We start from the raw sequence: 23478 nt of genomic DNA, 5'->3' as shown, positions 1-23478 counted from the left end.
AGGCCGACCCTATTCAGCCTCCTGTCGACTCCTCTCCTGTCTACTCCTCCGGCCCCTACCCCAACCAGGTCCTGGGGACTTAGGGTAGATGGGGTGAAGGAAGGGGAGGAGGTGGGTGTCACCCCAGGGAGGGGCAGCAGGGAAGGGAAACTGAGTGTGTCCCTGACTTGCCCCAGCCTGTCCCCTGCATCCGGGGAAGGGTGAGAGTGACTATCGGTTGGGGGAGGGGTGCAAGAGGGGCAGGCTGGGGAGGGGCAGGGAACCCCCGTCCGGACTTGTTGGGGCAGCCGGGTGCAGCTGTTTCCGGCTGATGAAAGGGCCATGATTGATATGGCAGCAGTGACTGACACTACCCTCCAATCTGAGCCCTTCCCCACCTCCCCAAGCTGGACAGGCCCAGGGGCCCGCTTTAAGGACAGGCAGGCAGAAGCCAGGGAGAAAAGTGGGGCTCTGCTGCCACTGGGGACAGTACCCCAAGGACACGGAGGTGGATGCTTATCTAACCCTCCCTGCCAGAGCCCAGCAGGGAGGAAAGGCAGGGCTGGGCCAGGACACAGGCTCCTGGAGTTCAGGGAGGTGGACTAAGACGGGGCCCAGGAGGACAGGGCCAGGGAAGAGGGCCAAGGGGCTTGCTTCCTCCTCTCTCCATCCTAGGATGCATACACACACTTTTGAACATTCAAATACGTATACACAGAGATTGATTCTATCCATCCTCTGGACCTGACAGGCAGGAGACCAGGGATCGCTATTGCATATTCATTTTACAAATCGTCTAGCCATCTGCCTTTGCCAGGCCCGCAAAATAATAACTAACATCTATGAGCATGTCCTGGGTTCCAGGCACCCTTCTAAGACCTTGAAGCACATGACCTCATTGACTCCTCACCACAGCCCTAGGTAGGTGCTATCATCGCCCTCATTTTACAGATAAGGATACAGAGGCCCAGCGTGGCCAAGGAACTCGCCAGTGGTCACACAGTGGTCAGAGGCAGAATGAAGATGTGAACTCGGTCTCTGGGGCTGCAGGTCCTAACCACGATGCTACACTGCCTGCTGGGAAGTCTTGGTAGGGTGGGGGAGACAGGGCCAACTTGTAACCAACTTGGAAACAAATAAAGACCTTGTAAGTGGGAAAGGTCTCAGATAGAGATGTACAAGGTAGGATGAGGCCTCAGACAGGTGCCCTGTGTGTGGGGGTGGGGAGTAATGGGAGAACCAGGAGAGGCTTCCAGGACAATGAACATTTGAATTGGAATTAAAGGGGGTTTTCTACTTTAATTATTTTTTAACGTTTTTTGTTATAGTAAAATGTACGTAACATAAAATTTACTAATTTAGCCCTGGCTGGATAGCTCCACTGGTTAGAGCATCATCCCGATACAGCAAGGTCGTGAGTTCCCGCCCTGGTCAGAACACAGACAAGTAGCAACCGGTGAACGCATAAATGAGTGGAACAAAAAATCAGTGTTTCTGTTTCTCTCTCTCTCTCTCTCTCTCTCTCTCTCTCTCTCGTTCCCCCTCCTCTCTCTCTTTCTAAAAATAAATAAAATAAAATTTACCATTTTATATAACCAGAGACATTGAAGTTAAGAACAATCTAACAATGGTCAGGGGGGAGTAGGGAGGAGACAGTGAGGAGAGGGGATTATAGGAACTACTCTAAAGGACACATGGACAAAATCAAGGGGGAAGGTGGAGGTGGGGGAGGGGGGGTTCAGCTGGGTTGGGGTGGAGGGATGGGGAGAAAAGGCACACAACTGTAACTGAATAACAATAAAAAATTAAAATTAAAAAAATTAGCATTTTAATCCTTTTAAGTGTACAGTATAGTGGTAGTTTTTAATTGTTTTATTTTTTACATTTAATCGTTGTTGTATCTTTTCCATTCCTATTTAGTCCCCTTACACCCCCCTTCCCCCAGCAATCACCACACTGTGGTCCGTGTCCACGAGTCCTTTTTCCTTTTTGCTCAACCCTTCCACCCCCTCCTTCCCCCCACCACTAGCTGTCATCTGCTCTCCACCTGTGAGTCTGTCTCTGTTTGGCTTGTTAGTTCAGTTTGATGATGTCCAATTAATCTATTTTCTTTTGTTTATGGTGTCATACTTTAGAAATCATCGCTTAATCCAAGGTCTTGAAGACTTCCCCCTATATTTTCTTCTAAAAGTTTTAGTTCTGGGTCTTAAACTTAGGTCACTGACCCACGTGTGAGGTGAGTTTTATACACAGCATAAGGTGAGGTAAGAACATCATCTGCAGACAGAGACCATTTTACCAGTCCCGTTCCAACCTGATGTCTTTGATTTCTTTTTCTTGCCTAATTGCTCTAGCTAGAACCTCCATTGCTGTGTGGGATAAACGTGAAGAAAAGCAGGCATCCTGTCTTGTTTCTGAATGTAGGGAAAAGCTTCTGTCTTTCACCATGTTGTTGACTGTGGGCTTTTCAATTATGGCCTTTGTCGTACTGAGAAAGTTCCCCTCTGCTCCTAGTTCATTGTTTTTACCATGGAATTTTTGTATTGTATCTTATCAAACTCTTTTTCCACATCCATTGAGATGACCATGTGTCTTTCTTTCCTTCATTCAATTAGCATGGTGTGTTACATTGAGTGATTTTCATATATTGAAACATCCTTTCATCCCAAGGGTAAATCCCAGTCAGTTATGATGTATTTTCCCTTTAATATGCTGCTGAATTTGGGTTGCTAGCATTTTTTGTTGAGGATTTTTGCACCCGTGTCCATAAGGTCTACTGGCCTGTAGTTTTCTTGTAATGGCTTTGTTTGTTTTTTGTTTTGTTCTGTTTTTTATTTTTTATTTTTTGGTTTTGGTATCAGAGTAATGCTGGCCTCATAGAATGAGTTGGAAATTTTCCCTCCTCTTCAATGTTTAAATAAATTTGAGAAAGATTAGTGCTAATTCTTTTTTAGAAGTTTAGATGGTTCACCAGTGAAGCCACCAGATCCAAGTCCTGAATTGTTCTTTGTCGGAAGGGTTTTGGTTATTAATTCGACCTTTTTAATTTTTATAGATCTATTCAATTTTCTGTTTCTCTTTAAATCAGTTTTGGAAGTTTTTATGTTTCTAGGAATTTGTCCATTTCACCTAGGTTATCCAATTTTTGGTGTATAAGTATTCATAACGTTCTGTTATAATTGCTCTTATTTCTGTAACGTCCACTTTCATTTCTTATTTTAGTAATTTGAGTCTTCTCTTTTTTCTTAGTCAATCTAGTTAAAGTTTTGTCAATTTTGTTGATCTTTACAAAGAATTGTTTGTTTTCTGTATTGTTTTTCTATTCTCTTCATGTATCTCTACTCTAATATTTATTAGTTCCTTTTTCTGTAATCTTTGGGGTTCTTTTGTTCTCTTTTTCTAGTCCCTTAAGGCTACGCTTAGATTACTGACTTGAGATCTCTTTTTTTTAAATATAAGCAGTTACAGCTATAAATTTCTCTCTGAGTGCTGCTTTCCCTGCATCCCATTGTTTCCGTAGGTTGTGTTTTCAATTTCATTTACCTCAGTGTATTTTCTAACTTTCCTTGTGGTTTATCACTTGATCCAATGGTTGTTTGAGAATGGCTGTTTGATTCCACATATTTGTGAATATTTCAGTTTTCCTTCTGTTACTGATTTCTAGTTTCATCACATTGTGATCAGAAAAGATCTCAATATTTTAAAATTTATTACGACTTGTTTTGTGGCTAACATATGGTCTATCCTAGAGAATGTTCCATTATGATCGTGACGTGCCCTTGAGAAGAATGTGTATTCTGCTATTATTGGTTGGAGTTTTCTGTATATGTCTGTTAGGTAAAATTGATTCATAGTTCTGTTCAAGTCCCCTGATTTTCTAACAGTTATATCCATTATGGAAGTCTCCAACTATTATTGTAAAATCATCTATTTTCCCTTCATCATGTCAGTTTTTGCTTCATACGCTTTGGGGCTGTGTTTTTAGGTGTGTATAGTTTTGTAACTGTCACATCTTCTTGCTGAATTGAATCTTTCATTAGTAGATAATATTTTTGACGTATAGTATATCTTGAGTGACAGTAATATAGCCACCCCAGCTCCCTTTTGGCCACTGTTGGCATGGGGTGTCTCTTTCCATCCTTCACTTTCAATCCCTTTGTGCCTTTATATCTAAACTGAGCCTCTTGTCAACAGTGTTTATCATGGTTTTAAATCCAATCTCTGCCTTTTAATAGACCAGTTTGATCCATTTACATTCACTGAGGTTACTGATAAAGAATGAGTTATTCCTGTTCTGGCTGGTGTGGCTCAGTGGATTGAGCACAGGCCTGCGAACCAAAGGGTCGCCGGTTTGATTCCCAATCAGAGAACAGGCCTGGGTTGCGGGCCAGGTCCCCAGTAAGGGGGCCCTTGAGAGGCAACCACACATTGATGTTTCTCTCCCCCTTTTTCTCCCTCTCTTCTCCTCTGTAAAAATAAATAAATAAAAATCTTTTTTTTTAAAGAATGATTTATTTCTGCATTTAGCTGTTTCTGAATGTCTTAAATGATTTTGTTTCCAAATTCCTGCATCAATGCTCTTTTTTTGTATTTAGTTGATGTGTGGTAGTATACCATTGTGATACTCTAATTGTTTCCTCTTTTGTTTATTTTTTATTATTTTCTTAGTGGTTACCTAGGGATTACAGTGAACATCTTAAACCTGTAACAACCTAGTTTCAATACCAACTTAGTTTTAATATATGAGCTCCGCTCCTTTACGCCTCCATCCCTCCTCTTTGTTGCTGTCAGAGGGTATCTGTAAACATGCCGTGTCCGTTACTTACAATTGCTGTTTCAGGCATTTGTCTTTTACATCAATAATGACCTTACAGGTAGAAGAGGTTTCGAAGAGAGAGGTACGTGGTGTGACGGGCCCCAGGGGCCGGCACTGTGGTGGGGACTGGAGGAGGAGAGAACCAGAAGAGCCTTCCAGGACAGTAAACATTTGAATGGGAATTGAGTTTTGAAGAACAAAAAATTACTGTGTAAAACTGCTTATTCACAGGAAAATGCATCCAAATGTTTTATTTAGGGCAAAAAGTAGGTTATCGAATTCCATGCGTGATCTCACTCTTGTAAGTATGTATATACTTACACATATTTAAAGATGCTTAATGTTTGTATATGCATAAAACACACTCGTGATTATACGCACAGCACTTTAACAGCGGTTACCACCAATTGTTAGAACTATGGGAAGAAGAGGCATCTCCTTTTCTCCTAGTGCCTTCTATGCTGTTTGAATTATTTACAATGAGCGTGCATCACTGTCATAACCACAAAGAGCGACAACGTCTTTTTTTCTTCGGATGGGTAAGAATGAGTGAGTTGGCATCCGCTGTGGAAACAAAGTCGGGAGGATGTGCTAGGCTGAGGGAACAACACAGGCCAAGGCGAAGAAGCATGGAAACCATGCCCTGTTATAGGAACTGCCAGCCGTGCGGCATGGCTGGAGGGCTGGAGGCCATTGGGAGTGGCTGGAAAAGACCTCATTACCAAGGGTCTCTCATTTCATTATAAAAAACCCAAAAAAGTTTAGCATCAGTTCTTGGCATGAGAGGAGGATAGCAACAGTTTTTGATTTACATATTAAACAAATTAATTAATGGGCGTGGGGAAGAGCCCAGAGGCTGGGAGGAGGGTGTTGCAATAACTGAGAGAAGAGAAGATAGGACTGGAGCTGAGTAGAGGCTTAGAGGGTAGAGAATAAAAATGGCAATATGAGAAAAGTAGGAGCCAAATCAGACAACAATTACCCATGAATGAGAAGTGGACTTGTCTGTCTCACCAGGGTCTCCAGTGCTACAGGCCAGCCTGGCGGACAAACGGCAGGAAGCCAGGTCTAGAGATGATTATGATCACGATCATAATTAAGATGAGGGTGATTCATGAGGAGGAAAATCCCACTAAAAGAGCCCAGTAGTCCCTTTACAGCTTTCAAAGTCTTCAGACTTCCATCTCCTAGCACATCGCATTGTCTGACTCACAGGGGAGTAAACTGAGGCCCAGGGAGGGGACTCAAGCAGAGTAAGACCGAGGGAGCGTCCCTCAGACCTGGGCGTGTGGGCAGGCACCGTCGTCGGCAGAGCATGGGCACTGGCCCTGTGTGCTTTCAGTCGTGTGCCCTGGAGCAATTTATGTAACCTCTCGGAGCCCCAGTGTCCTCTTCTGTGATGTGGGAGAAGTAGGGCACCTACCCTCCCATGGCTGCTGAAAGGATTAAGTTACCTAACACATATGAAGACCTCAGAGCCCGGCACATAGTAAGTGCTTAGTGAATATATGGTCTTACTATTTTTTATAATTATTACTAGTATCGACACAGTACCCCAGAAAGATTACCTGGAAAGAATGAATGGGGGGAAGCCAGGCTTCTGGCATTCAACAGGCCCCTTTCTATTTCTCAGACCCTGTGAAAGACCCAGAGGCTGGAATCTGCATCCTTAGTTAGATTCTCTAGGGCTCTGGGGCCTTTCGCAGCACCTGCCCTTTTTATTCGTTTCCCTGTCCTACGGTACTAACTTATTCATTCGTTTATTCATTCAACAAACCTACCAAATCCTGATCTGGGCCTGTGCTGGGGGGGCTGGGGCTGCAAAAAAATTTATGACCTGGACCTATCTTCAAGGAGCTCACCGTCTGGTTGACTCAACTCGCTCACTGTCTTACTCACTCACCCACTCACTTATTTATTCATCACTTAGTAGGAGCCCCCTCTGAGCTGTACACACACTCTCTGTTTATGTCTCCTTCTGCCTCTAGATGTGAAGCAGTTGTTCAAAGAGTCATTTCCCAGGGATTGTCATGTTTGCCATCTTTTTCTCATGCCGTCCCCACTGTGCACCCACTCTGTGCCCACACACAAAATCGCACAGTAGAACCCAAACAGAGATCTAGGGAGAATAAATTCGTCACCTGTTTCCTGTGACTGAAGATCTTCCACATTCCTGGAATCTTCCATTTGCTCATTCATTCATTTATTCATGCAGCAGATTGCTCACGGAGCACCGCACCTGGGCCAGGCCCCACACGAGGCAGCGTGGGGGTAACCCACATGAACGACCACGGAGCACTCCTTCGCGGAGTCTCCACCGAGGTGGTCAGTGGCTCACTCTCCCCATGAATATTTACTGGGCATCTACAGTGCACCAGGCGCCAGCCAAGGCTTTGGGAAAGCCTGGGTGAGCAAAGGAGGGACAAAAGGGGACAAAAAGAGACTTTGCTTTGAGCGAAGGACGCACGATGCAGTGTGAACCTGAAGTTCTGTTGATTTGTGCACATGAAACCTGTATGTTTTGCGAGCCAGTGTTGCCCCCAATAAACATAATAGTGAAAAAGGAAGAAAGACAAAGTCCTCGCCCTCATGGAGCTTGCTATGTAGGTAGACAGACAGACAATGAGCAAGCAAATACGTAAAGACCGGCAACTACTCAGGGTCACGGCTCTGAAAGAGATAAAATCGCGCAATATGATCGTGACTGAGGTTAGACAACACCAGCCGTTTGAAGCCGAGCAGGGCACTTCCTTTCTCTGAGCTCCAGTTTCCTCGCAAGCGGCAATTACACCTACCTCTGCTGGAGGAAGAAATGAGGTGATATATGTGAAGCCCAGCACACAGTAAGTACCACGTGTTATTGTTTAATTACTGGTAGATACAGAAAAAGGTCATCAAAATACTAGGCAGGGCAGGATAAAGTGACACAGATGCAAGGGAACCTGGGAGCACGGGGGAGTGGCCCCAGGGGGACGAGTGTAGCCCAGCCAGGGAAGGAGGTGAGGACACCGGGCACAGATGCCCTTCCTCCCCTCCCCTAGCCCTGAGCCCATGGGCTGCCTGCAAGGGTGCAGCAGGAGAGATGGGCAGAAGGAACGCACATACCTCACCTCTCTCCAGGAAAAGGGAAGAGGGAAGGTTTGCAGGTGGCCCCTGAGACACTTACCAGGCACCAGGCAGGCAAGGCAGTGGCTGCTTTCACTGCTCATCTCCTTCTGGGGCCCCTGGCTCTCCAAAGCCCCCAAGCCCCATCTGGTGAAGGAGGTGCTGGGAGTGAGGGTGCCCAGACACTCAGTCCATGTGAGATGAAATGGAAGGGCAGCTCCCAGCAAGGCGTTTCTTCCTAGGCCCTAGGCTCCCTTCCCACAGCCCTGTGGTGGAAGTATCTCTGTGCCCATCTCTCAGATGAGCACACAGAGGCTGAGGGAGGACACAGACCCTTCCCAGTCCCTCGGTTCGGAATGGCAGTGGGCGGTCAGCGTGTGGCCTTGCTGCAGTGCGGCTGCTCTTTTATCCTCCCCTCTCCACCCCCCCTTCTGCTTCTCCTCAACAGGGAAGCAGGGCTTGTGCAGGAAAGACCATGGGGTTGGGGGACTCAGCAGGACTGAGGGAGCAAGAGACAGACGTTGCTGTGCTGAATGACCTGGACTGAGGCGAGGGCTCCAGGATTGCTGGGGGCGGGGCAGTGTGGGGGGAGGTTTTACAACTAGGAAGAGATGGAACCACAGGGAGGAAGCCCCACCTGACCCCCCAGTCACAATAAGCATTCTGGCAAACAGGATGAGGATGGGGCAAGGTCTCCCTCTCTGCTCTAATCCCCCCAACATCAGCTGGCCAGGCAGCCCCACTTCCAGCCTTGTGCCCACAAGGACCAGAATGGAGGCACCAGGAATGGACAAGCCCTGACATGGACAACTCTGCGACCCCCGTGCCCGGCCTCCACAGCCACAAGCCAAATACTCCTTGTGGTTTGGGCCTCAGCCAAGCGCCCACACCCCAACTCACGGGATGCAACTTCCCTGTTGCATCAGGTTACTGAGCGCATGCACACACCCCAGAGCTTGTTACACAACTGTGGTGCGCGCACAGGGCACCCACACACCCCGGGTGGCCCGACAGTTCCACAGAAGGGACCGCAGCCCTGCTCGAAGGGCATCGGCCCCTCTACAGCCCCTTGGCATCTAGAGCTGGGAGAGGTGGGGAGGGCGCCTGGCCAGGAGCAAGAGTTCTGCAGGCTGTACCACCGGCTCTTCGTGAAACCCCAACGAGTCATGTCCCTTCTCAGAGCCTGTTCCCTCCCCTTTAGAGGAAGTCCCCCCTCCCACCTGTGTGACCTGGACACCCACTTACCACCCTCTGAACACTGCCAATACCCTCCTCTCCCCTAGGTGAACACAGAGGGTTGGGCACCATGACCTCCAACAGGGCTCTTTTCTGATGGGGCTCCCCCCCAGCAGTGTATGTGCCCTGGGGGGGCCCTAGGGTCACCCCCTCTGCCTCAGAAAGAGGCAGGTCAGCAGCCAGAGCTTTTTGAGGTGAGTCTAAGGAGTAGGAGGTAAGGGAGGTAATTGTCTCTTTTGCACTTCTGATTTTTTTTTCCCACTTCTCTACAAACGTGTTACATTTTACTTTGCCATGGAAGGTGGAGGTAGGAGGCTGGGCTCCATGCATTCACTTCCCCTGGAGCGTTCACCTTCTGCCCCGGACGCGCCTTAACCCAGTGTTGCCCTAAGTGTGCCATGGAGAAAGGACTCAGACAAGCGCAGGAACCCTGAGCTAGGCGAAGCCTGGCAGCTGTTCTTGTCTGCAGGGCTTCTCTGAGCTTCCAGCACGCCGATCTGGGCCATGACCGTCTGGGAGGAGGAGTGAGACTAGGAAATGCGTTTGATCTCAGCTCTTTATAAGGAAGCACCTCCAGAGACACTTTCTAGGTACTGGGGGAGCTCAGAGCCCAGTGAGGAGGGAAGCCAGGTGTACGCCCAACCATGAAGGGCCTCCATCAGAGGAGGGACTGCCCAGGCCCGGGAGGGCACGGAGGGCACCTGCCTGAGAAGGCCGCCTCCAACTGAATGAGTCAAACCCCAACCCTTCCGCCCAGAACTGGCCTGAGCTGTGACTCCCAGCGATGACACTTGTGAAGGCAGGTAGTAACGTGAGAGGGCCCTGGGGTGGCCCAGAGCCACCCTGAGGTTACTTAGATCTGCAGTGACCCCTGCTGGTTCTGCCCAAAATCATCCCTCTCCTCAGTGCTCACCACCCTGGTCCACCTCACCCTCCTCACCCTCCCTCTCCTCCCCAATCCCCAGTCTCCCTGTATCTTCCCCACTCACCTTGACCCAGCCCTATCAGAATGTACCCCAACCATACCCCACTACCAGGTACCCGACCACCAGTTTTCCCCATCCTCGGGGATAGAATCTGGCCAGCCGTTGACAGAGCCCATTAGGGAATTCTGGGGCCTGAATTGGAGCCACGTTGATGGCAGGAGGGAGGGGGCTCCCAGGACTGCCTGCTCACCCATCAAGGGCATGGAACGCTCCCAAGTTCACTAGAATAATAGCAAACATTCACTGAGCACTTACTATCATCTAGGAACACATCTAAACCCTTTAAATCTCATAAGAATTCTAAGAGATTGACACTATTCCTATATTAATCCAGTTTTCAGATAAGAAACTGAGACTCAGAAGTGAAAATGTTAGTAAATCCAAGGCTTGGCTTCAAACCCAGGTCTCCAGCTGCACAGCTCATCCACTTGCCCACACCGCTGCTTTACTACCCTTGCATCTGCCTACCACCGAGACCACCTGCATGTTCAAGGGTAGATTTGTCCATCCAGTACCCCCACTCTGGGGAAGTGGGCCTCAGTGAACCTTGCCCCATGCCCTACAGGTATGGCCCTCTGAGCCAAACCTGACCGGTTGTAGCCTTCCCCCTGGCAAGCTGGGCTGCAGATTGGGTGTTCCCGCCCAGGACCCATCCCCTCTTCTGGTAAGTCCATTTGAATTTCTTTGGGCCATACTCAGGCCCTCAGTAAAAGGAGGGGTGGAGATGCCTCTGCACCCCACCTCCCATCTCCAGGGAGAAACATGTGATTCAGGCCTGGCCAGTCAAACGTTAAAACGTGCTGTCTGTAGTGATTGGTTCGGGAAGGACAGATGACCCAAACCAGGCCAAGAGAGCGAGCCTCCGGTTTTACTGAAGCCACTGGGAAGGAGGTTTCCTGCTCCGGGCTTGCTAACCGGATATGCGCCTGTCAGGAGCTGCCAAAACTGCTGCCTGAGGAGACCACGTGAGAAGAAAGCCGCTACAGGAGAGCAGAGACCAGTGCCGGTGACAGTGTGCATGCCGTGCCAAGGACAGGTCCGCCCCGGACTTTTCAGTGTCCGTAGCCAATAAATTACTTTTTTGTTATGCTTGTCTTAAGCAAGTAGAACAGAGTTCCTTCCTTTGAAACAGAGATCTATTAAAGCCTGCCCCCCTCCATTATTAATCATTGTTAACAGCTATGTCTCCTTCTTGCCTTTTTATCCTATGCTTATTTAGGCATACTGGACATTTTTGAAATAAAAATTGACACCACTAGCTACTCCTTCCTTAGAGGTACACCCTTTCACTGATGTTTGTGAAACCTCGCCCTCCTAATTTTCCCCTGCAGTCCTGTCCAGCTCCATTTCCTTTGCTGGCTCCTCTTTGTTTGCAAGTAACAGAAACCAACTCTGATGTTTAAAAGCATAATAATAATAATTACTATTATCATTATTTATTGGAGATATATTGAGGAAATACCTCAGGGAATTGACTGGGAGGCTGAAGTACATTGCTTGAAATGGAGCAGAAATTATTTGTTGAACTTCAAAGGACTCTTCCATGAGAGTGTCAAGATGCTCAAGCTGCCGAGTGTCTGAGTTTAGGTCACCTGGTCACCCCTGTGCTGTCCCATGGAAGTGAGAAGGCAAAGTCCGCGGGAACAGGTCTCTAGGGGTGCTTCCAAACTCTGGAGTGGGAGAGTGGATCATCTGAGTTATCATCCCACAAGATGGCAGAGAGATGATGCCCCAAAGGGGACCAGAGACCAAGAGGCCACAAAATAAGGGTGACTGTCTTCCCAGGGTTCTCGGGTTTGTGCCCTGGTGTTTTCTCTTCTCACTCCACACTGCTCCCTGGGCCTTCTCGTTCCTTCCCGTGATGGCGGCTGCAATTGCCAGTAGTATGCCCGTAATTCCCAATCCAGACCTACCTCCTGAGTCTAGACTCATGTATGTCCAAGAGCCTCTCTACATGGATAGCTCACAGGCCCTCCAGTTCAATGGGTCCAACACTGACCTTGTTCTGACCACCAAACTTTCTCCTTCTTCGGGTCCCTTAGCTCAGCAAATGCTACCACCAGCTGATAGCACTGGAAACAAGGAGTCATTAAGTCATTCTCCTTGCCCTCTCTGCCTAAGGGCCTTCACACACGCCAGCCCTCTCTCTGGCGCTCTCATCTCCATCACCCCATCTCTTACCCAGCTAATTCCTTGTGGCATAGACTTTCACCCATCTCCTCTTCTTTAGCAATAAAACTGCTGAGCTGTAGCTAAGACCATGGCTACCCAGAATAAAGACAAACTACCCGAACTCCCTCGTATCTAAGTGTAAAACCAAACTCTGGATATGGTATGTAAAAGCAGAAATGGTGTGTGCTACCTACAAAGATGTGCCCTTAAAGGAAGAGGCATGCCCTTCTCTCTCCTCTTTTCTCCTTCCCACTGAGCGGACTGTGGGTGTAATGGCTGGAGTTGGAGCAGCTGTTTTGGACTATGAGACGGAAGCTGTGTATTTGAAAATGGCCAAGCAACATCGCTACATAGGAGGAGGCTGAGTCCCTGATGGCTATGGAAATGTCTGACCAGCCCTGGATGAACTAGCCCTGGGCTTCATTTATGTGAGAGATAAAAATAAACTTTTATCTGGTTTACATGACCATCCCTGGGGCAAGGTGTGTGCGTTCTGTCACTCACAGCTGCATCTGCCCCCAACTCACTGCTCTCATCCAGTAAGCCTCAGGGCTTACTTGTCACTTCCTCAGGGAAGTCTTCCCCAATCACACAGACTGAGGTAGGTGAAATGCTATAAATTCTCACAGCATAGCAGCCTGTATTTCTCTCTAATGCTTTTCAAATTTTTATCAAAATGATATTTTCATGTAGTAATCAGCTGATTGCCTTTCCTTATACTTGAACACAGTTTCCAAGTGGGCAGGAACTGAATCTGTCTTTTTACCACTGAATCCTCAGCTCCTACTACAGTACTTGGAATACAGGGTGGGACAAAAGTAGGTTTATAGTTGTATGTGAAGCGCAGGGTTTATTCTTGTATTATTATTTATTAATTATGGTATTGTTTTCCATATTCATTGTAAACTTCTTTTGCCCATTCAATACACTGTGTTGATGAAATGAGTGAATAAATGACCTTGATATTTTAAATGAGATGAGTATTCCCCACTCACAAATCCTTGCAGTTGCTTTGCACAACAGGTGAACCAACCAGACCCCCCTCCTCAGATTGGCTAGCTTCTCTAATGGAGTCTAAGTCCCCTACATGGAAACTTGCCTTCCCCTACTGCATAAACAGGCCATCGGGGTCTGTTTTGGAGGGGAAGAGAGGGCTTGGTGGAGTGTGGAGGGTAATTTGACATGCTGCCCCTGGGTGTTCAGAGGGCTGGAGGAGAGAGTGAGATGGGAGGGTAGTGAGAGCCAGAGGTCTGTCTCTAACCCTAGCACCCGCTCTGGGGTGGGGACCACGATCAGGGCAGGGCGGGGTTGGTGAGACGCAGATGCGGGCAGACCCTCTTCTGTGGGTGAGCGAGCACATCTGGCGGTTGTCTCTGATCTGCGACACTGCTGCTCCTCTTGACAGAGCAGAATCAAAGAGGTGGCTGTCCAGACAAACAGGAGTCTTCCGGGCCGTTGTCGTCCCCGCCCCAGTCAGGCCCAGAGCCAGGCCCATCCCATGGAGGCCCAACAGACGTGAGGAGTTCCGTGCTGGGGCAGCTCAACTCCTGATGGGACCCAGAAGGGCCTTCAAGGGGCAGCGGGGGCTCAGCGCAGTGCTTGCTCAGGGCAGGTGAGGAAACAGAGGCAGAGAGCTCTGCCACAACCGCACACATGCCCAAGAAGACCCCAGGCTCCTGGCTCCGGTTTCTGTGCTGTCTGCCCCGCAGGGGGCAGTCCTGGGGAGGAAGCAGCAGTCTGCGGGTTTGGAGTGGGGACTCCCAACTTCAGGAGAGGAAATCCTATCCCCACCCCCCTGAAGTGAAGAAGAGCAGGAGCTCTGGAGCCAGGCAGACTGCGCACAGATCCCAGGCCCACTTCTGATGGGCAGAATAACAACCTCCAGCAAAGTACAGATAACAGTGATTATACTAGTCTTAGTAGTATTGGTGAGTTAAATTAGTTGATACATACAAAGGGCTTAGAGAGGGCCTGATACACCGTAAGCACCCAGTAAACACCTGCTATCACTATTATATCATCTGTTGTGTCACTATTGTATCATATTGTTCATCAAAAGGTCTCTGTGTCCTGCCAAAGTCTTTCCCAACCCAGAAAAAGGCTTTCCCCTTAGGAGCAGTCTGCAGTGGCAAGTGGGAGGTGGCTCAGCCACACCCTCTTCCCTGGGTGGGGTGGGGGGTGCCTGGGTCCCTCCCCAGTGCTCTCACTGACCCCACCCTCCAACCCCTGTGTGGGACTCAGTGGCCCCTCAGCCTCTCCAGTCGCCAGCCTGTCTGCCCGGCTCTCACGCCTGATGCAGAGATAAGCACATCCCACAATAGTATCGTTTCCCACTTCCCGAAGCTCTCAAGTGTGATCTTAAAGAGTGGGATTAGTCTGGTACTGGGGCAGCTTAGGGGTTTGGAAGGATTGAGAGAGGCTGCTCCCAGAGCCATCCAGTCCTGTCCTTTAAGGCCGTGGAGGTGGCTGGGCTTGCAAGGAAGGGGTGAGGGGAGCACCTGTGGCCTTAGCATCTGGAATATTCTGCCCCCCTCTCTTCTACCACTGCTACCACCACCACACACACACACAGAGACACACACAGAGACACACACACATTATAGCCTAATGTTGAAGAAGGGGCTGCCCAAGTGAGTGGAGAAATGGGACATCCCACTCCGACAGTTGGTTCTCTCCCTGCCACTTGCGCCTGCTGGTTCCTGAGTCCCCTCAGGTGGCTGGACTGACTCGCCAAGTGTCTCTGGGAAAGAGGGAGTCCGCGCCTGGCAGAGAGTGCCCACAGCGAGAGGAGCCGGGCAGGCAGAGGGGATGGAAGTCTGGGGAAATGGAGTGTCAAGGCGTGCTGACTTCGCCATTTTGGGTAGGGCCAGCCTGTGGAGAGAGGCCCTCTCCCTCTCCCCGCCAAGGCGGCCCGCTCTCCCTGTCCCCCACTCCCTGTGCAGCCTCTATCATGACCTCACTGCCATGGCCAAGCCAAGCGGGGCCTGGAGCCAGGGGCCCGCCAAAACCCACATTCCCCAGAAATTAGCACAAGCCAGGCAACCTCCACCCTCCCAAACCCACGCCTTCAAAGACAGACTGTCCTGCTAAGAGTTCACTCCAGCCAGGCAGGCTCACCTCCCCTCTCCACAAGGGTGAATGTGGGGTTCCCCTCTACTACCGATCCCATCTGCTGACCAGACATATCGCAGCTCTGCTCAGTCCTGCTCAGTCCTGCTCTGCTGTCCTGGCACAGGACATCTCCCGAGTCACCTTGCCCGACTCTAACTAACCTTGCTGTGTTTCACACAGTGATGACGGGTGTGTTGGGGGCGGTAAAGGGGCAGCAGGGAAGTGACAGAGGTGGTTACGTGGACACAGAAGTACTGGTTGTGATAGCAGTTCTAGCAGCTTCAGTGGAGATCACGGTGATGGTGATTACCATGGTGGAAGTGACAGGTGGTGACAAAGGGCAGGCGGCGATGGCAGAGGGCATGCTATTGCTGGAGACAGTGACGACAGTGGAGGTAGTGATGGAGGTAGTAGAGCGGCCATGAGACAAGTAGGCGTCTTCCTTCCCTCACTGAGGCTCAGGGATGTGAACAGACCATCCATCAGGCACGCGTGTCCCGGAGGACCACCAGAACAGGGCGTGAGTACGTGTGGTCCGGGGCATCCAGACACAGAAGGGCCCCGGAGCAATGGGGCAACGACTCCTTGCCCAGCTCCCAGTGAGGTAGAATATGGCCCCCCGCCCCAGACCTCTGGAGACTTTCCCTCCGAGTGGAAGAACCGACCATCTGACCTAGAAACTGCTGAGGCTTCCTTGGAGCAATGGTGGACAGAGGCCAGGCTCAAAGACAGGAGATCCAATATTGGAACAAGGTTGGGTCTGAAGCTCACTGTGGAACGGGAATCATAATTCTTACTGGCAGGGTCATTGTACGGACTGAGATAAGTATCTTCGAAATTGCCTGGCACAGAGGAGCCACGTGATAAATAATAGATCTTTTTCCAAGCCTTTCTTATCAAGCCCTGGCGTGCCCACCCACCCCTTTTGCCATATGCCTTCCTGTATTAGTTTTCTAGGGCTGCCGTAACAAACACAAACTGTATGGCTTAAAACAACAGAAATGCATTCTCTTGCAATTCTGGAGGCCAAAAGTCTGAAATCAAGGTGTTGGCTGGGTCAAGTTCCCTCCAAAGGCCCTGAGGGAGAATCCTTCCTAGTATCTTCCAGCTTCCCGTGTCCCCAGTGGTTCCCTGGCCTGCAGCTCCAATCTCTGCCTCCACCCTCACCGCATCTTCTCCTGTGGGTTTCTGTATGGTTTTGTGAGCTGGTTTTTGTGTGCATGTTTCTTATAAAGGCATTCTCATCGGACCTACAGCCCACCCTAATGCAGCATGATTTCATCTCAATCCTCACCTGAATTACATCTGCAAAGACCCTTTTTTCAAATAAGATCATACTCTGAGGTTTCCGGTGGATATAAATTTGGTGGGAGGGGGGAGGACCATTTAACCCACTACACAACCCCCAACCCCTGAGTGAGCCAAACCTGTTTCTCCAAGCCCACCACCACCTGGCACAGTCATCCAGGCCGTCTCTCTGTCCCTCCTGGAGCCTGCTCCCGGACACCCCCGGTCCAACTGTGTGTCCCTGTAGCATCCCGGGCCCTCTGGCCCTGTGCCCAGGTGCTCTGGAGCCATGCATGCCTGCGTGCATGTGTGCAGACTCCCCTTTCCACTTGGCGGTAAGAAAGGGGGATTCTAGGCTTGAATTGGAGCCCACAGGGGCCTCTCTGCTCGGAAACGCTTCTTCCTCTCCCCCTGGCAGCTGTTTGGCTTGGCAGGGGCCCAGCTGGCAGGCTCAGCAGCCAAGGAGCCCTGGGGGGCAGGGGGAGGGAATGGTGAGGGGCAGGCAGCTCCCTACTCAGGCCCAGGCCCTGGGACCTGAGCCAATGGCGGGCCTCCCTGCTGGCCAGCCCCAGCCCCTCACTCTTGGTTCTCCTCCTCCCTGCACTCCTGTCCTCTCCATTTCACAAAGGGGAATTCTGGAGACCCTCCACCACCCACCCCGGCCAAGGAGAAGACGTGCAGAAGGGGAGCAGCAATTGGCAAAGTAAGGAACACGTAATGAGAGCGCAGTCAGCACACTGAGGCTTTGCTCAGGGGGGCCCGGGGGATCTTTGAGGGCACCCTAGGACAACCTGGACTCCTTCCAACCTGGGGATACCCTGTCCCCTGCTCCTTCCACCTTCCTGAAATCCCCTATACTTAATGCCCCCTCTAGCGCACTTATCTTCTTCCAGGGCCCCTCTGAACCCCAAGCTGTTGCCCTTTTTTTGCTGTCATCTCTTCATATAAGCAGGACTGAAAATGATGCCCCTAGCCCCCGGCTCCCAACGAGTCTAACGACTCTTTACCACTGATGGAAATAGTCAAGAAACACCCAGGGAGGGCGCTGTACAATGAGCCTAGGTTTCAGGGGCTAATAGACCTGGGTATGTGTCACGACCCCGCCACTTAACACATGTAACCCCAGACAGATGATTCAGCCTCTCTGAGCCTCGATTTCCTCTCATAAAAATGGGGGCACTTGCAGTCAACTCCCAGGTTGCCAAGACAAAATGGCATGGCTTCTGAAACAAGGTAGGTGTTCTCTAAATAGTAATAACTGACTACATGCCAGGCACAGTGTGAAGTGTTTTGCATAGATTATCTCACTTAGCCCTAATAATAACTACATGAAAGAGAAACTGACTGATGGGGAAGGTTGCTGAGCAGTCAGCCTGGGGTCCCGAGGCAGGTAAGTGGCTGAGCTGGGACTTGGTTCCGAGCTGTGAGCCCAGACCCTGCTCTCAAAGCCGCCGCACTCCGTGCCTCCACCACTGGCAGTGTGCCGAGGTAGAGAGCAGTACTGGTAATGCTCTTAGGAGAAAAGTGTGTTTTATGTTAATTTTAGAAGGAAAATACGTTCAGAACATGGTTCTTTAACTTATTTGGGTTTCATTTTAAGACTTTTTTTCAAACCCACTTATTTTACATGATTCGCTAGCTTCGGAGAAGAGATATGAACGTGTGGCCGGCACGAGAGCTTTGGTGCTCGCGTGGCTGGTGCTGACCGTTGTGCCACAGCCTTCCTGGAGAAGAACAACAAGCATGAGAGCTTGTTTTCCTGTCAGTCTTGATCCAGGGATGTCACCATTCCTACTTACTTGTCATACATGACTGGTGTTGATTCAAAACTTTTCCTGAAATGGGGCAGAACTGCTTGATTGTCTCTTCCATGTGACTTAGGCATAGAAATATAAATAAAGTGATAGTTGGATGTTTCAACAAAAGGCCAGAGAGAGCAGCTGGGCCGCAGGGGTTTTCCCAGGAGCCCCTGCAGGTGCAGCACGGAGACCCCTCACCCTGCACACATGCATTTGCATGCAGTTTTTGAGCAAGGATCTGCCCAGCTGCCTTGGCAATTCTGAAGTCTTGGACGTGGGGGCCAGCCCATCCCAGCCTCCCAATTGTGGCAGGAGTCCACTGGAGCGGAGGCTCTCTCGTGCCCTGGCACATCTGGAAGCTGTTAGCCTCCATCCCCTCTCCCACCTCCCCCTCTCTGCTCCAGCTGTTCTCGGGTGGCTAATTCTGGGAAGTACCCCTCAGCTGTGCTTGCAGAGGATGGGGGGGAGGGGTCCTCACCACCCTGTTGGTGGAGTGGGAGGGAACTGAGCAAGCTGCAGAGTTAATGTGAGTTACCCAGAGGAGCCGTCTCCTCCTCCTCTGGCCCTGCAGAGAGCCCGCGGGGTTACTAGGGGTTGAGTAGTGAATAGAGAAGAGAAAGAGAGGAGGCTGGGGTGAGTGTGGAAGGAGACCAAGGAGCAGAGATTGAGAGACTGTTTCTGTTAGAAGACATCATCAAAAGGTCATCTAGCACTGTCAATCTCCCTGTCGCCTGGGGGTCACAATGACCAGTGGTGTAGTGGAGACAGGGCAGCCTTTATAGTTGAGCAGAGCTGGTCACAATCCTGGCTCCATCACTGTTGGACTATGTGACCTGGAGCAAGGTCTTACCCTCTCTGGGGCTGAGCAGCCTCATCTACACAATGGGAGGATGGCACTCCCCAGCAGGAGGACCTTATGGTCTGGTCCACGCCCCAAAACGTTCACTCCCTCCTCTCGAAGAGCTGCAGGAAGCTGCACAGGCTCCTTCCCCTCGCTCCTCTCCCTGCCCCACTTTCGGGGGTCTCACACTCCAGTGCCTGTGCTCAGCACACCCACCCCACACCGGGACCTGCTCTGAAAGCCATGCCCTACCCAGATGGAACCTGACTCTCCCTTCTCTCTGCCCAGCTCTGCCCTCCTCACTCTCTAAACTTGCTGAAGACGGTCTGCTGAGGAAGACTGCCCGAATCCCCCTTCACCCCTTATGCCTGTGGCCTAGGGGAGATCACTGGACATCTCTGAGACTCAGTTACCCTGGGGGTTAAATGTTACGTGCTGTGAAGGTGGCTTCTTCTATGCTATCGAATGTCACCTTCCTGTTAATTCTAGAAAATGAGGTTTCTTAGCCACCGTTCTATAGACGTGGAGGGAAGGGTTAACATTTATTAAAGACCTGCTGCACACCAAGCCATGTGCAGGGCCTGAAAGAAACACCAAGGAAATCCTGGATTCTCCACTTAGAAGACACAGCCCTTAAAAAGCCAAAGACTGGGTAGTATCTCCTACGGGTACTACTGCAAAGGGACAGTGTCCCCAGGCAACCAGACAGCTGGCCCCCATCTTCCTGGCTGAGACACTCCGAGGACAGCAGCTCAGTCCCAAGCCCGGTAGCTGTTCCGTCACCTATGGTTGGATGGCCCCTACACCCTTCCACAGGTCTTTCCTCTTCCTGTTGCCCAACAAGCTCCAGTCCTCCTGGAACAATGAAATTGCATCCTCCGGGCTCCAGCTCCATTCTTAGCCTTTCCCTCCCCCCACTCACTGGTCCCTACACCCATAACCCACTTGATGCCTGGCCCCCAGGAGCCAGTCCAGGTCGGTTCCTTGTTATTTTTTTTTACTACTTTTCAAGTACTTCTTTTGTGCCAGACACTGTGCTAAGTGCTTTATGTCTACTGGCTCATTTGATCCCCCACAGCACCTCCCCAAATGAGTATTATTATACCAATCTTGCAAATGAGGAAGCTGAGCCTCAGAAACAGGGCCACCCCATGCACTGCACAGTCGCAGTCTAAGGGATCAGCACCCCCTGTTCCTGGCAGCAGCCCTGCACAGGTGTGAGAGAGCAGGGTCAAGTCAAAGGATTACCAACCTGTAGAGTCAATGACCCATGGGTAAATGCCACCTGGGCACCCACTAGATGTCTCAAACTCAGCATGTCCAAAACTGAACCTCTGATATTTCCCTCTGCATGTACCTCACTCACAGCTTCCTCGTCACTGCTAAGAGCAACTCCATCCTTCCAATGGCTCGGGCCAAACATCTTGGAGCCCCCATTGGCATCTCTACCCTACATCTCACCGTCGATCATCAGGAAGTCTTGTTGGCTCTGCCTTCAAATACAGTCAGAACCCACCACTCCCAATCACTACCACTGCCTGCACCAACCTGCATCCTCCCTCTCCTGAATTACTTCAGTGGCCTCTTACAGGTCTCCTTCCTTCTGCTTTTGGAACCTACAGTCTACTCTCCACACAATAACCAGAGTTAGAATTGACACTTTTTAAGCCAACCTCATCCGTCCTCTGCTCAACCCCCTCCAGTGTTAGTTCCCACTCGGAGTAAAAGCCAGGCCCTCACAATGGCCTCCAGGATCCATACCATCTGACCTCAGCCCCTCCTCTCCCCTCCCACCACTCTCCCCCGTTCCGTTTGCTCCAGCCCTACTGGTCTCAGACACTCAAGACACATTCCTCATTCAGGGCCTTTTCTCCAGCTGTTTTCTCTGCCTTGAATGCTCTGCCCTCATGGCTCACTCCCTCACCTCCTTCAGGTTATGATCCTAATTTTCACCTCTCAACTAGGCCTATTCTGACCAAACTATATTTTTCTATAACCATCCTTCCCTTGACATTCCCAGTCTTCCCCCCTTTTCTTACTCAACTCAATTTCCAAAGCCCTTACCGGTTTCTAATACACCCTATAATTTACTTATTTTTTATGCATTCTGCTTTATTGTCTCCCTCCCCCACTAGAATGCCAGCTCCATGTATGCAGCTAAATCTATCAGTTCTGTTCACTGTTATAGCTCAAGTACCTACAACTATGCTTAGCACATAGTAGGTGCTTAGTATTTCTTGAATAAATGAAGTGACTGAGATGGTATATATCCTTAAAATGCCTTGGGGACAGCATATGTTGGGGGACTCAGGTGGGCCACAGGTAAGTCCATTCTTTTCCTAATCATTTTTAGAGAGCTGCCACGTGTCAGGCCTCATGCTGAGTCCAGGAAAGTGATCGGGGCCTGACATGGTCCCTGCTCTATAGACTCTTTTATCTAGAAAACGACACAAGCACCCCCTCCCCCATCTTCAACAGGGGGTGGGCTGAGAGGTTATGCAAACAATAATCATTTCGTGCATAAACTAGGTGAGTCCCCTTGAAGAGACCCAGCTTTACTCTGACCTTAAAATAGGTATCCGGATTGAAAGCACCTCATAGCCACATCTCCTAGGACCCACACTATCCCTACCACCATTTCACCCCCCCCCCAAACTCTTCCTTCCTTCCTTCCTTCCTTCCTGTTCTCCCTCCCTTCCTTTTTCTCTTTCCTTTCTCCCAGAACACTTACTGAGAACCTGCCCCATTCATAACACAGCAAGGTGCAGGTTGTAGGGTACCAGTGTGGTTCCAGGGTCCCAGGAAATTTAAAACTGCACCCACACCAATTTCAATAACAAGGTTGAGCTGTTTGGTAAGGAAGAGAACAAGCCAACAAGACACAGCCTTCAAGAGCAGATAGGCTCAATCAAAGATACAGGGAGTTCTCAGGCACAAAGTAGATCTGAGCAAAAAAAAAAGGCGGGGTTGCAGTTTGGATATTTAAGGTAAAAAGAAGGAAGGAAAATGATGTCAGGTGGAAGGAGCAGCTTGAACAAAGGCTTAGAGAAGAGAATCGGCCTGCGTAAGGGGCATCATTCTGATTGGAACAGAAAGGTTATTTGTAGGATGATGAGATTCAAGGAGCACCCAGCCCAAGTGATGAGTGAGAAGGCCAACAGGTCAATTGTGCAGCTGGACTTACTGCAGAGACAGCAGCAGCAGAGAAGAAGTATCAGCTCTGAAGTCATGCAGATCTGGGTTCAAATCCCAACCAAGCCCCTTGGGCAAGTTGCTTTCTTTCTGCCTTGAGTTTCTTGCCTCTAAAATAGAGATAATAACTCCCAGTTCACACAGTATTTGTGAGAATTAAATAAGATGATATATATGAAAACCTCTGGCACAGTGCCTTGTGGATGCTTTTTTTTTTAAAAAAAAAAAACCACATTTATTGAATCTGAGAAAATGAAGACAGTGGGTGTGAACCGCTCATTCAGGAGATTTAGTCATGGAGAGAGGGAAACACATTGCACAATGGCCAGAGTGCAGAGCAGGGTCAAGGGAGGCTTTTTTTTTTAAGTTGAGGAAGACCTGTGGGTGTTAGAAAGCTGGGGAGGGCAGGAGCTGCCAAAAGATGAGCAGGCTGATGATGAAAATGCTCTAGAATTGATCGTGGTGATGAAAGTTGCACAACTCTGAGAGTAGGCTAAAACCGTGGAACTGTCTCTTTAAGTGGGTGAGCTGTACGATGTGTGAATTATAGCTCAATAAAGCGGTTTTTTAAAAAACAGGCTGGATACGACCCCAAATTCCTTTGGGAATCAGGAAGGAGGGACTTGGGTGAGGGCCAAAGAACAGTGGAGGATACAGCATCCCTCCAAGACAGAATGGCAGGCTGGTGGAGTGGCTCATCGGTTCCATGTGCTTTATTGAGTGCCTACTAAGTGCCAGGCACTGTGTCAGGGGCTGGGAGGCTCACACGCCCTGGAGTTGCTCTCAGGGCCTAGATGAGTCCGCATGAGCACAGCTACAGGGAGGCACGGCACACAAAGCATGGCGGGGTCAGGAAGGACAAGCAGGAGCAGAGATGGGATGGATGCTCTGCCCCATCTCGCCATCTTCAACTGGTGAGGTTGATCTCTCAATCTGAGATAGACTCCCAGGCGG

This window comes from Desmodus rotundus, chromosome 11, assembly GCF_022682495.2.
Source record: "Desmodus rotundus isolate HL8 chromosome 11, HLdesRot8A.1, whole genome shotgun sequence".
NCBI classification, from domain to species: domain Eukaryota; kingdom Metazoa; phylum Chordata; class Mammalia; order Chiroptera; family Phyllostomidae; genus Desmodus; species Desmodus rotundus.
Note: the sequence above shows the minus strand (reverse complement) of the source record.